The following is a 13,423-nucleotide window of genomic DNA, read 5'->3' on the forward strand; positions in this document are numbered from 1 at the left end:
ACTTAGCTATATGCTGAAGTTGCTTATTATATATTTCAAATATTTTCTAGTATTAATCATATGACCTTCCAATATGACAATAAAATATTCAAGGCTCAGTGAGCACTATTTTATCTAGAAATGAAGTATATACTTATTGAAATAAAGTTGGCTTAGGATATAGAGTTATATTTCATATGTATTTTCTCACTGGTATTTCCCCATTGTCCATGTGGATAATTCTGGGTAGTAATAAACTGTGGAAAATTCTAAAAGAGATGAGAATACCAGACCACCTGACCTGCCTCTTGAGAAACCTATATGCAGGTCAGGAAGCAACAGTTAGAACTGGACATGGAACAACAGACTGGTTTCAAATAGGAAAAGGAGTATGTCAAGGCTGCATATTGTCACCCTGCTTATTTAACTTCTATGCAGAGTACATCATGAGAAACGCTGGGCTGGAAGAAGTACAAGCTGGAATCATGATTGCTGGGAGAAATATCAATAATCTCAGATATGTAGATGATATCACCCTTATGGCAGAAAGTGAAGAGGAACTAAAAAGCCTCTTGATGAAGGTGAAAGAGGAGAGTGAAAAAGTTGGCTTAAAACTCAACATTCAGAAAATGAAGATCATGGCATCTGGTCCCATCACTTCGTGGGAAATAGATAGGGAAACAGTGTCAGATGCCGGGAGCCGGCATATTGCATATTGAGTGCAGTACTTTCCACAGCATCATCTTTCAGGATCTGGAATAGCTCAACTGGAATTCTATCACTGCCTGGAGCCAGCGTGAGGAACTCCGCCCGTGGCAAAGGTCATGAGGAAGGAGGCTTGGCATACGCAAAGGCAGGATCGAGCCTCAGGAGTCCCCCTGGAAATTCTCGAGCATCTACCCCCAAAACCAGAGTCTGCCTACTTTCTGCCTTGTGCTCTCATCTACACCTCTGACTTTACGGGGGGCTGTCCCCCACTATCTCTCTCTGAAAAAGAGTTAGCTTACAGCTCCAGTTAATAATTCCTGGGTGTGACAGTGTTTCAACCTACAAACTCCTTTGGAAATCCTCTAGCCTGCCTGAATAGGTTTTTCCGGCCACATGTGATTGTTCAGAGCCTCCCAACTGTGAGAGGCAGGAGATGTTCTAAACTTTCTAAACACAGATTCCTTTGAGTAGTTAAAATATTGATTAGAAATTGTATTGGTGAAGGGTTTTTCACTTATTGGGCCAATGTTTGCTGCTAAGTCTCCATACCCCTTACCTACTGTGTCCTTGGCAGTGTATTGATTGATATAATGGGTGTATAGAAATGTAAGTAGTAGCCTCAATGTTTGTAACCTTGGACCCTTGAGTTAATTCTTTTCTTGATTAAGCCCACCTCACCTTTGCCCTATAGCAATGCAGCTTTATCCAGTGCTTTTTTGGAGGCTGGTGCCTGACTTTAGAATAATCACCTTTAGAGAAAAATAAGTTTCTTAAAATGTTAACAGGCCTCCTGGCCAGAAGACGATGTAAATCACCTGAACTTTTGCATATGATAAGTTTGAATGCCTGGCTTCGATTAGGACCAGGAACTGCTGTCCTTGTATGACTCCACCCCTTCCCTCATTATCCTCTATGCACAACTTAAGGTATAAAACTACTTTGGAAAATAAAGTACGCCCCTTTTTGTTCACCGAAATTTGGTCTCCCCATGTCGTTCTTTCTTTCACCTTCTGGCTGAATTTTTCCTCTGAGGTGGGGAAGCTCATCAAGCCTACTAATTTTGCCTGGGCTTCTAAGATCTGATCGGGGAGGACTTAGTGTCTCCTCTTCTTCGGGAGAACGGGAGGATGCCTGTGGCCTTCGTAGGTGATGTAAATTCCCTGCTTTGGAATTTTATTCAGCCTCTTTTCTTCACTGAATTTTTCTACTGAGCTATCCTTATTTCAGCCGCTTTCCTCCACTGAATTTCCTCACTGAGCTATCCTCATTCTATTACTCTTTATATCTTTGATAAATATTTAAATAAATAGCTCACCTACGCCGTCTCTACTTTGAATACTCTGGATCAGCTGGGGCTGGACCCCGCCAGTCAGACTTCATTTTTTGGGGCTCCAAAATCAGTGCAGATGGTGATTGCAGCCATGAAATTAAAAGAAGCTTACTCCTTGGAAGGAAAGTTATGACCAACCTAGATAGCATATTCAAAAGCAGAGATATTATTTTGCCAACAAAGGTCCATCTAGTCAAGGCTATTATGGTTTTTCCAGTGTTCATGTATGGACGTGAGAGTTGGACTGTGAAGAAAGCTGAGTGCCAAAGAATTGATGCTTTTGAACTGTAGTGTTGGAGAAGACTCTTGCGAGTCCTTGGACTGCAAGGAGATCCAGCCAGTCCATCGTAAAGGAGACCAGTCCTGGGTGATCATTGGAAGGACTGATGCTGAAGCTGAATCTCCACTACTCTGGCCACTTCATGTGAAGAGTTGACTCATTGGAAAAGACCCTGATGCTGGGGGGGGCGGGGACTGGGGGAAGGAGGAGAAGGGGACGACAGAGGATGAGATGGCTGGATGGCATCACCAACTCGATGCACATGAGTCTGGGTTAACTCCGGGAGTTGGTGATGGACAGGGAGGACTGCCGTGCTGTGATTCATGGGGTCACAAAGAGTCGGACACGACCGAGTGACTGAACTGAACTCTAATTTTAAAATTTTTAAGTAGAATGGTAAAATTTCTCATTGTCATTGATCAGGTTATGTGAATTACAGTGAGCCTTCTTACTACAGAACTCACTCTTCACTTGTGGAATGTGGAAGGAATAAAAAGTGTTTGGACTAACTGTAATATCTTGCCTTATAATTTGTCTTACTGTAATATACTTGCATTATAATTTGTCTTACTGAAACACATATGCCTATGTGTTTCGGCTACATTTTCTTTTAGTTATATGTAGTTAATTCCCTTTTGGCAGCGAAAAAGTGATTGTTTATGTGTAATGCCTTGTTCTAAATCCTCATATATTGAATTTTGTTGGGAGTCAGTCTCGTTGCTAAAATTAAGTACTACAGTGGAACTTAGAACAAGGTGGCAGCTGGTGGGGGTGGGCATCTCTCAGAAAGGCAAAATCTCAAGTGTAACTCTACAGTTGGCCCTTACTATTTATAGTTCTGCATCCATGGATTCAGTTCACAAGAGGGATTGTGTGGTGCTGTAGGAAATATTTACTGGAAAGAAAAAAATCTGCATGTAAGTGGATTTGTGCAGTTCATACTTGCGTTGTTCAAGGGTCAACTATACTATATTCTCTTGAGGCTGGTAAGAAAAAATGTATTATTCCATTTCCAGTTTCACTGAGATAATTAATTAGCCAAAGAAACATGCTTTAAAACAACAAATCATAGAACTGTGCTTGTAGAGCTGACATCCAATACAATGCCCATTCTTATATTTTATGTTAAGAGCTGTGCCGATGTCATTTGTTTTTCAGTTTAATGGGCTAAGTCTCAAGCAAAGTAAGAGGCTTAACTCAGTCACTGAGATATGGTGTGCTTCCTACCACAACTCTTTAGCTGACCAAGGTTTCATTTACTGAATTGTATAATGAGTTTTTCTATTTACTCATTGAATATCTCTGAGAATTGGCACTTGAAAACTCAATAATATTGAGATAGAAATTTTTGAATAGAAATTACGGGCAACTAAGTCATGCTTTTAGGAATTCAATACTGCTTACATTTGTATTTCTTGGCTTTATTGATCAAGTAATGATAAGAATGATGAGCTTAGATTTTTGCAGAATTACTATTACATATTCCAATAACATCTATTTCTGTTTTGAAACCATGTAGTTTTGGCAGGAGATTCAGGAAAGAAGTTCCCCTATAGTTATCTGATATACAAATACCCAACTATATATATTGATATTGCACTGCTGTTATCAGACTTGCTTCAGTTCTGTCACGAAATTATGAGATTTAGCGAATTTATCTAACTGGGCCTCTTTGAAAAGAAAGGATTTGGGCTAAATAGTTTCTAACATGTTTCTGCTTTTAATGTCTTCTCATTTAGTACAGGAAAAGCCTCTGGCATGGTGATAGGCTAATCCAACGGTGAACAACTGATGTGCTCAGTTGCTAAGTCATGTCTAACTCTTTGTGATCCCAAGGACTGCAGCCCACCAGGCTCCTCTGTCCATGGAATTTTCCAGGCAAGAGTACTGGTGTGGGTTGCCATTTCCTCCTCCAGGGGATCTTCCCAATCCAGGGATGGAACCCCCATCTCCAGCATTGGCAGTGGATTCTTTACCACTGAGCCACCTGGGAAAACCTGAACTATCAACACAGGCAACTAAATGCTGGTGTTTCTTCATGCATTGAAGTTGTAAGGGGAAAAACTTGTACCATAATATATTCAAGTTCATCAATTGATTTTATGCATTCTTCTTTCATAAATGCCAGAAGTTATTTTTGATAAACAGTATTGCTTTTCTCGGAGAAGGCAATGGCACCCCACTCCAGTACTCTTGCCGGGAAAATCCCATGGACTGAGGAGCCTGGTGGGCTTCAGACCATGGGGTCGCTAAGAGTCGGACACGACTGAGCGACTTCACTTTCACTTCTCACTTTCATGCATTGGAGAAGGAAATGGCAACCCACTCCAGTGTTCTTGCCTGGAGAATCCCAGGGACGGGGGAGCCTGGTGGGCTACCGTCTATGGGGTCGCACAGAGTCGGACATGAGTGAAGTGACTTAGCAGCAGCAGCAGCAGCATTGCTTTTCTCAGATTCTATTAAGTTCTATTAAGAATGTAAATATAACATTTAAAGCTTTCAGAGATGCTTTTTAAAGGTAAATTTTATCTTATTGCTCATTTTGGAGGATTCATAAATAAATATGAAAGTTTTAAATAAAAGAAGGTGTCTACTTTTTTGAGTTAAATGATGATATATTTATTAATATTATTGATAACCTTATTATTTTGGGTGCTAACATAACAGAGATGTTTAAAAAAGTATCAGTAACTTGAACCTATTTTCACATAAGTGTTTAAGGGGGTCTTTGCAATTTATTTTGTTTCTCTGACATGAAGAGTCTACATTTTAATGCATAACTATCCATTTAGATACATTTAAGATAGAATTTGGCCCCTGAAATGAATGTTATAGCTTTATTCTTGATTTTCAGTTCAGTGAGTTGTGTCCTGATGGTCATTTTACTTTACTATTGAGCATAAATTAAATATCTATTAATCAGTTTACATGCACACACACATATTAATATTTAGATGCTGTGGCCTTCAATATTTATATTTAAGCAACCATCTCTTTAGCGATCCCTGATGGTTTTCTCACTGCAGGGAACAATAAAACTGTACAGATGGCTTAGTTTTATACATGGGCTTTAAATAAGCAATGTGTCTTTCTTTTCTTTAAAAAATTCAGCTAGAATTTATCGATTGTTCACTGCATGCCTAGGGGTGAGACTCAGTTTTTACACTGAGAACTTGGAAATAATCTTTCTGCTTGTGGGATACGAGGGATAGTTTCTGCTTACAGTCTATAACCTAATAATTCTCTCTCCTGATTAACTGAATTTTGGTTAAAGTGTAAACTGACTCAAGAGACATTCATTTTTCTTGGTGAAGAAATTAAAATATGTAACCAGTTTGAAAAATGGAGATGTGGAATTGGTAATCTAACCACTGGATTTTGAATGATTCTTAATACAGAGATATTGATGCTTCTTTCTTTTGAGTGTTTTGATATAGAGATTTCACGTGTATAAAGCATTTCACTGGAAAACAATTTTCCATGCAAACTTGGATGGAAAGTTTGTAATAGTTTGTCCTCTCCAGAAAGTTACTAAATTGTGGAAAGTAAGCCCAAGCTAGAGATACTGGTTTACTCTGTGATCTTGGGTAAAGAAGGAAAGAGAAGCTAATTAAAGGCAGTTACCAGAGACACATTGCATATTCTCTATCCAGGCAGGAGACTACACCACCTGGTAGTCATTTGTTGACTTTCTAAAGCTCCATGTTATGCTGTAGCAGAAAGTTCAATTAAAATACCCCTTTCAGGGGTGTGGGATGAATTGGGAGAATGGGTTTGACACATATATATTGATACTATGTCTAAAATAGATAAATAATGATAACCTACTGTATAGCATGTTGAACTCCAAATGCACTGTGGTGACCTCAATGGGGAGGAAATCCAAAAGGATAGAGTTGGACATGAATGAGGGGCTGAACTGAACTGAATTGATGGCTGATTTATATTGATCTACAATAGAAACAGCTGAGCGCCGAAGAACTGATGCTTTTGAACTGTGGTGTTGTAGAAGACTCTTGAGAGTCCCTTGGACTGCAAGGAGATCCAACCAGTCCATTCTAAAGGAGATCAATCCTGGGTGTTCTTTGGAAGGACTGATGCTGAACCTGAAACTCCAGTACTTTGGCCACCTCATGCGAAGAGTTGACTCATTGGAAAAGACCCTGATTCTGGGAGGGATTGGGGGCAGGAAGAGAAGGGGATGACAGAGGATGAGATGGCTGGATGGCATCACCAAGTCGATGGACATGAGTTTGAGTGAACTCCGGGAGTTGGTGATGGGCAGGGGGGCCTGGCATGCTGCAATTAAGTTGGACACGACTGAGCGACTGAACTGAACCGAATGGTAGAAACTAACACAGCAATGTGAAGCAACTCTATTACAATAAAAATTTTAGGAAAAAAAAGGTAAACCTGGAAAAACAAACAAACTACTCCTTGCAGAAACTTTGATGGTATGACTAAGCTGAAATCCAGGGGAAGATAAAATAAAACTAAATGTTAGCACAGCCTTTATGATGGTACTGAAAGATGGATTGGAGTTTAGGAAATTTTTCACCAGATTACAAGCCAAAACATGAATATGAATAGAAAGAACCTTAGTAATAGAGGCCTTAAAATATTAGGAATCCCACAACAAAACAGGTAATATTGAAAAGGATGACGAAGTCTGAGCAAAATTACTGAGTTGAATAAAGTGACTTAGGGAAAATGTTAGACCATAATTAGGATATTGTAACCAATGAAATTACCCAGTTGAATGAAATAACTGAGGGAAAAGATCAGAATAAAAGTTTGGGGATAGCCTGCATTGAAAAGAGAGAGATGGAGCAGGAGGGGAGAAAGCAGGAGAAAGGCAAAAAGCAATGGCATATGAACCAGATATGATCAGGAACACTTTGGATATTGTTACTAGCACATGGAACCAAATATACAATCAAAGTCAATTTATATTTTGAGAGAATTGCCAAACAACAAGTGTAGATTTCAAAAAGGCTCTGAAGTTTTCCTCTTACACAACTTTTATGAACCCATCTTTCCACCTGGCAGAAGATGGCTAATATGTACAGCTTTCTCAAAAGGCCCTAATTGCAAATGTCCTCAAATGTGGTATAAAATCATGAATGATGAGTATTAACTGACATAAGGCAGAAGAAACTATACAAAATAAAAAATGGGCAGGAATAGGGCAATAATATTAGCAGTTCCCCTAACCCTCCATTGCAGGAAAAGGTCCATGTACTAGCTGCAGGATTCCAAGAACACTACGGACAAGTAACTGCTATTGCATTCAATCATTCACTTTCTGAAGACAGGACTACACATTGTTTTTAGATCCTGGACTCTGAGCAGAACTCAGTGACTGCAAGTGACTCTGTAGTATCTCTTGCCAAGAAGAAGTTAATTGCGTTCTCTTTGTGGGACATGAATAAAAATGTATTCGATGTCCAGAGATAGAGCTAGGGATCACCAAAAATGTCTTTTTCCCATTTTCAGACTCCTTCTTAACTAGGTATGGACCAAGTTCCTGGGTTCTTGCCAATGTGATACAACTATTAATAGAAATGAAGGAAGACATTTTATGACACAGTTCTTAAAACCATCTTTCTGAATCCTTCTGCTTCTCCTTCTTTGGTTCCACATTCCAGGTGGTATGCATACGATATGGAGAAAATACATCCAGTCCTAACTTAAGGAAATGTGAGCAAGAAATAAAATGTTCTTGGTTTACTTTATGAATTGGGGTAAATTTGTCATCAAGTATAGGCTAAACTTTTTGATTTTCATTATTGCCCTTGATACAGCTTTCTATTCTCATTCTCTGAAAATAATTCTGGGTTTTTGAGGGCTCATTTTAAAGATTTTTTTTTTTATATTAGAATTTCTGAAATTTCATAAGTTATAAATTTATTTATAGTATCCTTCATTGAATATATTCAAATTCTTGTATCTGAGAACTAACGGTTTTTAATCTATAATTTTAAGACTTCTATATTGTTTCCATCTCATTTTTGCTACCCTTTTCTCGGAAATCCATTTAAATACATGCTAATTATTCCAAATGATCTCTGTTCTCCCCATCTCTTCCTTTTCTGCCAGAAATCTTGCATAATTTCTCTGACTTGCCTTCAAATGTATTACCTCTCTCTTCAGCGGTTTTTAATCTGTTAAACTCATCCATTTATTTATTAAACTTATTATTGTACTTCTCTCTTCTTGAATTTCTAATTTTCTTTTCCTCTAAATCGGCCACACTCCTTTTAGAATTTCTTATAAGCTGATGAGTTTTTCAAGTTTGGTTTTAGTTTTTCTTGTTGTGTAGCTGGTGGGGAGGGGGCTGGTGTTCTTGTTCATTTTTTCATGGGTCTACCTGTTCCTGATCATTTTTACTTATATACCAGACACTGTTTTTAAGAAAAAAATAGATGTGAATAACATCAGTCTTAGGATACTATTCTGTTCTTCTAGATAGTGCTTTGGTTTACTTTTCCCACATGCTTATGAGAGCTGGCAGTATTCGACTCCTGTTCTTCAAGATCAGAGGTTGCCTGGGTCACTGATATTTCATAAAGGCAAACTACAACTCCTGAAATTGCAATTTTTCTTTCAGCCCCTCCTTACTGCTAGGATGAAGTCTTTTAGGAATTCAGCTTCCAGTGTGGGCCACAATACCTAGACTTCTACTCTACAGGGTTTGAAAGTGAAAGTACATTGAAAGTGAAGTCGCTCAGTCATGTCTGACTCTTTGCGACCCTGTGGACTGTAGCCCACCAGGCTCCTCCGTCCATGGGATTCTCCAGGCAAGAATACTAGAGTGGGTTGCCATTTTCTTCTCCAGGGGATCTTCCTGACCCAGAGATCGAACCCAGGTCTCCTGCATTTCAGGCAGATGCTTTAACCTCTGAGCCACCAGGGAAGCCCTAACTCTGCAGGGTTAGTTGATGTTTACCTGGTTTTTATGCTCTGATGCAAGAAATTCATTGTTGCCTGGCCTCTTGGAAAATTTATTTATTGATGTCACAAAATCATACAGAGGGCATGACCAGCTATAGGGAAGATAAACACACTTTAGCCCTATGATTTCCCACATGATTTAGTGGTGATAAATTGAATCCAACATTTCCAGATCACAATTAAATCTGTATCTTACGTAATTTTATATAAGTAACTACTGTTACTGAGGTAAATTTGTGATTTTAAATTATGTCTATTACATTTTAAAGAACACATTATGTTCCTATACATTTTATTTTATTGAAGTATAGTTAATTCACAATATTGTGTTAATTTCTGCTGTATAGGAAAGCGTTTCGGTTATGCATTTTTAGTATTCTTTTCCATTATGGTTTGGGTTTCCGTGGTGCCTCAGCAGTAAAGAGTCTGCCTGCAATTTAGAAGACCACCTGTAATGCAGGAGACACGCGTTCAGTCCCAGGGTTGGGAAGATTCCTTGGAGAAGGAAATGGCAACGCACTCCAGTATTCTTGCCTGGGAAATCCTGTGGACAGAGGAACCTGGTGGGCTACAGTCCATGGGCTTGCAACAGTTGGACATGACTTAGTGACTAAACCACATTATGGTTTACCACAGGATAGTAAATGTAGTTCCCTGTGCTGTGCAGGGTACCTTGCTGTCTATCCAGTCTATATGCAATTATTTTTATACATACATCTGTCTATGTTCCACATTAATTGAAGCTGGTATGTGCAATGAAATATGGTGCCTGTCGAGGGCAGATGAGGTAAGAAGCCTGTCTCACAACATGAGAAAATATGGCATAATCTCCTCTGATGCTCTGTATCATGTCACTTATCTCAACTCTTATTTCCTCTGCTTGATTTCTCGTTCAATGCCTCTGCAGTGCTCTACCCTCTTTAGGTTCTCAGGATCCTTTCTTCATTACCTGTGAGTTTCTTGCTGCAAGGAAGTAATCAGACTCACTTCTAATTTAAAACCTCGCCAGTGAATATTTTTATCCCTAATTATGAGAAATAATGATTTGCCATTCTTAAGTCCTTTTAAGTTTTAGACACCATGTGGGTAAGGTGTTGTTTTCATGGGAGGAGGGGAAGCAGAAGCATTGGGCACTGTTTTCTAACATCTGAAATATTTCAGTGAAGTTAAGTTCCAGCTGTTTTTCAACCTAAGAATCAGAATTCAGTTACAAAATATTATTATCAGAAAAGATTTTCATCACCCAGCAGAGGAACTGCTGACATTATATTAAAATGTGTGATGCTTGAAAAAGGGAGACTCTTTTCTGTAACAAGAAACACAACCTTCATTTATAGTCCTTACTGCCAAGTGCTTAAGCTTTCCTCCTTTTCCAGAATTTATTAAGGATAGATTTTTAACTCTACTCTGGGATCTTCCTTCTAACCAAAGAGAAATTTGAAATATTGAAAATAATTGTCATTTTGAAAGGTTGAACTTTTAAATTTGTATCTAGAGGACACCACAGCTGTTAAAAATGTTGATATAGCATCTGGCAAAGACAGCAAGTGGTGGTTTGTGATTTCAATTCAAATGCATGGAAAGAAAAAAAAAAAAAGAAAAAAATGTCTGTTCATAAGTCTTGTGAAAGCAGAGAACCTTTGTCCTGACTGGGAGGGAGAAGGATTTTAAAAGTCTCCAGAAGTGTTAACTGAACGTAATGTCAAACTGTCAACAACTGCTTTCAAAAAATGAATTACCTCTAATACCTTGTGTATTTTTTCACACTGTCTATTCCCCTGTTACCAATTAGTTAACACTCGCTTTGACAGAGAGATGATGATTCTCCATAATCTAAGACTTCAGATGTAGTGTGAATAACTTTAATGAAGCTCTTACAGGAGAAAATATCTCATAAAGCCTCACTATATCAAATCCTAATTTAGAAAAATGCAGCAACAAGCTGCAAAGTGCTCTCAAGTCAATGTGCAAATGTTTATTGGATTCTCATTTCTCGTCAATTTCATGTTTCACTTATGTTTCTATCCTCTCCCAGGGACACATTTCCTAGAGGAATTTATATTGTTTTTATTGATCACCATAGAAAATTAAAGTTATATTCAGTCAGAATAAAATACATCATTCTGGAATTCCTAAACAGTTTGGGCTATGATACACATGAGAAGCGTAGTTAACCAAAAAGGAGGTCACATTTTAATATGTCTGAAGGAAGTATTTATACAAAAAGGCTGGGGAAGTGGGCCAGGGAATAATAAAAATTATATATTAGTCAAGCAAACAAGTTAAAGAACTTTCCACTAAATAGCGAGGCAACTCTGTCTTAAGTAGCAGGTAAGAAAAACAAAAAAGTTGTATAAAAGCACCCAGGTGATTCTAAGCTATTGCACTAGAATCAAAATAAGATAGTTGTTGTCAGTCTTGAATCTTAGCAAACCACCGAGTTTATTATTTTTTCCTTTTGGGATACTGGCCATCTCCTTCAACTGTCCCCACTTCTCCTTTGCTGACCTTTAACCCCAGCCCTAGGCATCACTCAGCTCCTGGGACTCTGGGCACGACTGCAGGAGGCTAGCATCTGCGTCTTGTATGCACTCCTTCATTTTCCTGCATCTTTGATTACCATCAACTGCTATCAGCTCAAGTGTTTACTCCTTTCACCATTTGTCATGGCCATGAAGGCCTTTAATAGGATACGAAGGCCTTCTTGTTGTTGTTCAGTTGCCCAGTTGTGTCTGACTCTGCCACCCCATGGACTGAAGCATGCCAGGCCTCCCTGGTCCTCACCGTCTCCCCAAATTTGCCCAAGTTCATGTCCATTGCATCAGTGATGTCATGCAGTCTTCTCATCTTCTGACCCCTCCTTCTCCTTCTGCCCTCCATCTTTCCCAGCATCAGGGACTTTCCCAATGAGTCAGCTGTTCACTTCAGATGACCAGACTACTGGAGCTTCAGCTTCAGCATCAGTCCTTCCAGTGAGTATTCAGGGTTGATTTCCCTTAAGATTGACTGGCTTGATCTCCTTGCTGTCCAAGCAAAGAATTGAGAGAATGTAAAACAAATGGCTTGAACATCTCTTCAAGATGTGGTGCTAGGTATTTATCAGAAAATAAGAACAGGTTCTTTTTCTACTTCTTTATGTTCTCTCAACTCTTTGCTTGCTATCAGGCTGTTAGATGAATGGTTTGATTGAAAAAGAAGCTATTTTGTGTCAGTTCTTTGATCAAAACCCTTCAGTGGATTTCAGTCTAACTTTATAACTACAGTCCTCACAATATTAAAACGGTCTGTGAGACCCCAGGGAATCTGCAGACACAACTGGTTTCCTGTCTTCCCCCACCCTTCCTTTGCTCTTAGTTTTCCTCCTTCTGCACTCAGCTCCAGCAGTACTGCTTTCCTGGCTTCTCTAACATTCTGGGACATTCCTGCCTTAGAGTTCCTGAACCTGCTCTTGCTTTTGCTCAGAAATACGTTTTCCCGGTGATATGCGTGGTTGAATCCCTCACCTTCTCTAGACTTTTACTCCAATGTCATCTTTTTAAAAAGCCCTTTCTTGTGAACATGAATGTATCTTGTTGAATTCTAGTTTTGTCCAGATAACGTGCCCAGGAGTGGGACTGCTGGATCATTTGGTAATTCTTTTTTTTTTTTAAATTTTATTTTATTTTTCAACTTTACATAATTGTATTAGTTTTGCCAAATATCACATGTATACCTGTGGCGGATTCATTTTGATATTTGGTAATTCTATTTTTAGTTTTCTGAGGAACTTCCAGTTTGTTTTCCATACTGACTGTACCAACTTACATTCCCTCAAACAGTGTAGGAGGGTTCCCTTTCCTCCACACTCTCTCCAGCATTTGCTATTTGTAGAATTTCTAATGATGGCCATTCTGACCGGTGTGGTACCTTGTTGTAGTTTTTATCTGCATTTCTCTAATGATTAGTGATGTTGAGACATGGAAACAGCCTAAATGTCCATCGAAAGATGAATGGCTAAAGAAGATGTAGTACATATATACAATGGGATACTACTCAGCCAGAAAAATGAACAAAATAATGCTATTTGGAGCAACATGGATGCAACTAGAAGTTATCATACTAAGTGAAGTAAGTAAAAAAGACAAAGCTAAATATCATATGGTATCACTTATATGTGGAATCTAAAATATAAT

The sequence above is a fragment of the Bubalus bubalis genome, chromosome 22 (genome assembly GCF_019923935.1).
Source record: "Bubalus bubalis isolate 160015118507 breed Murrah chromosome 22, NDDB_SH_1, whole genome shotgun sequence".
Taxonomy (NCBI): domain Eukaryota; kingdom Metazoa; phylum Chordata; class Mammalia; order Artiodactyla; family Bovidae; genus Bubalus; species Bubalus bubalis.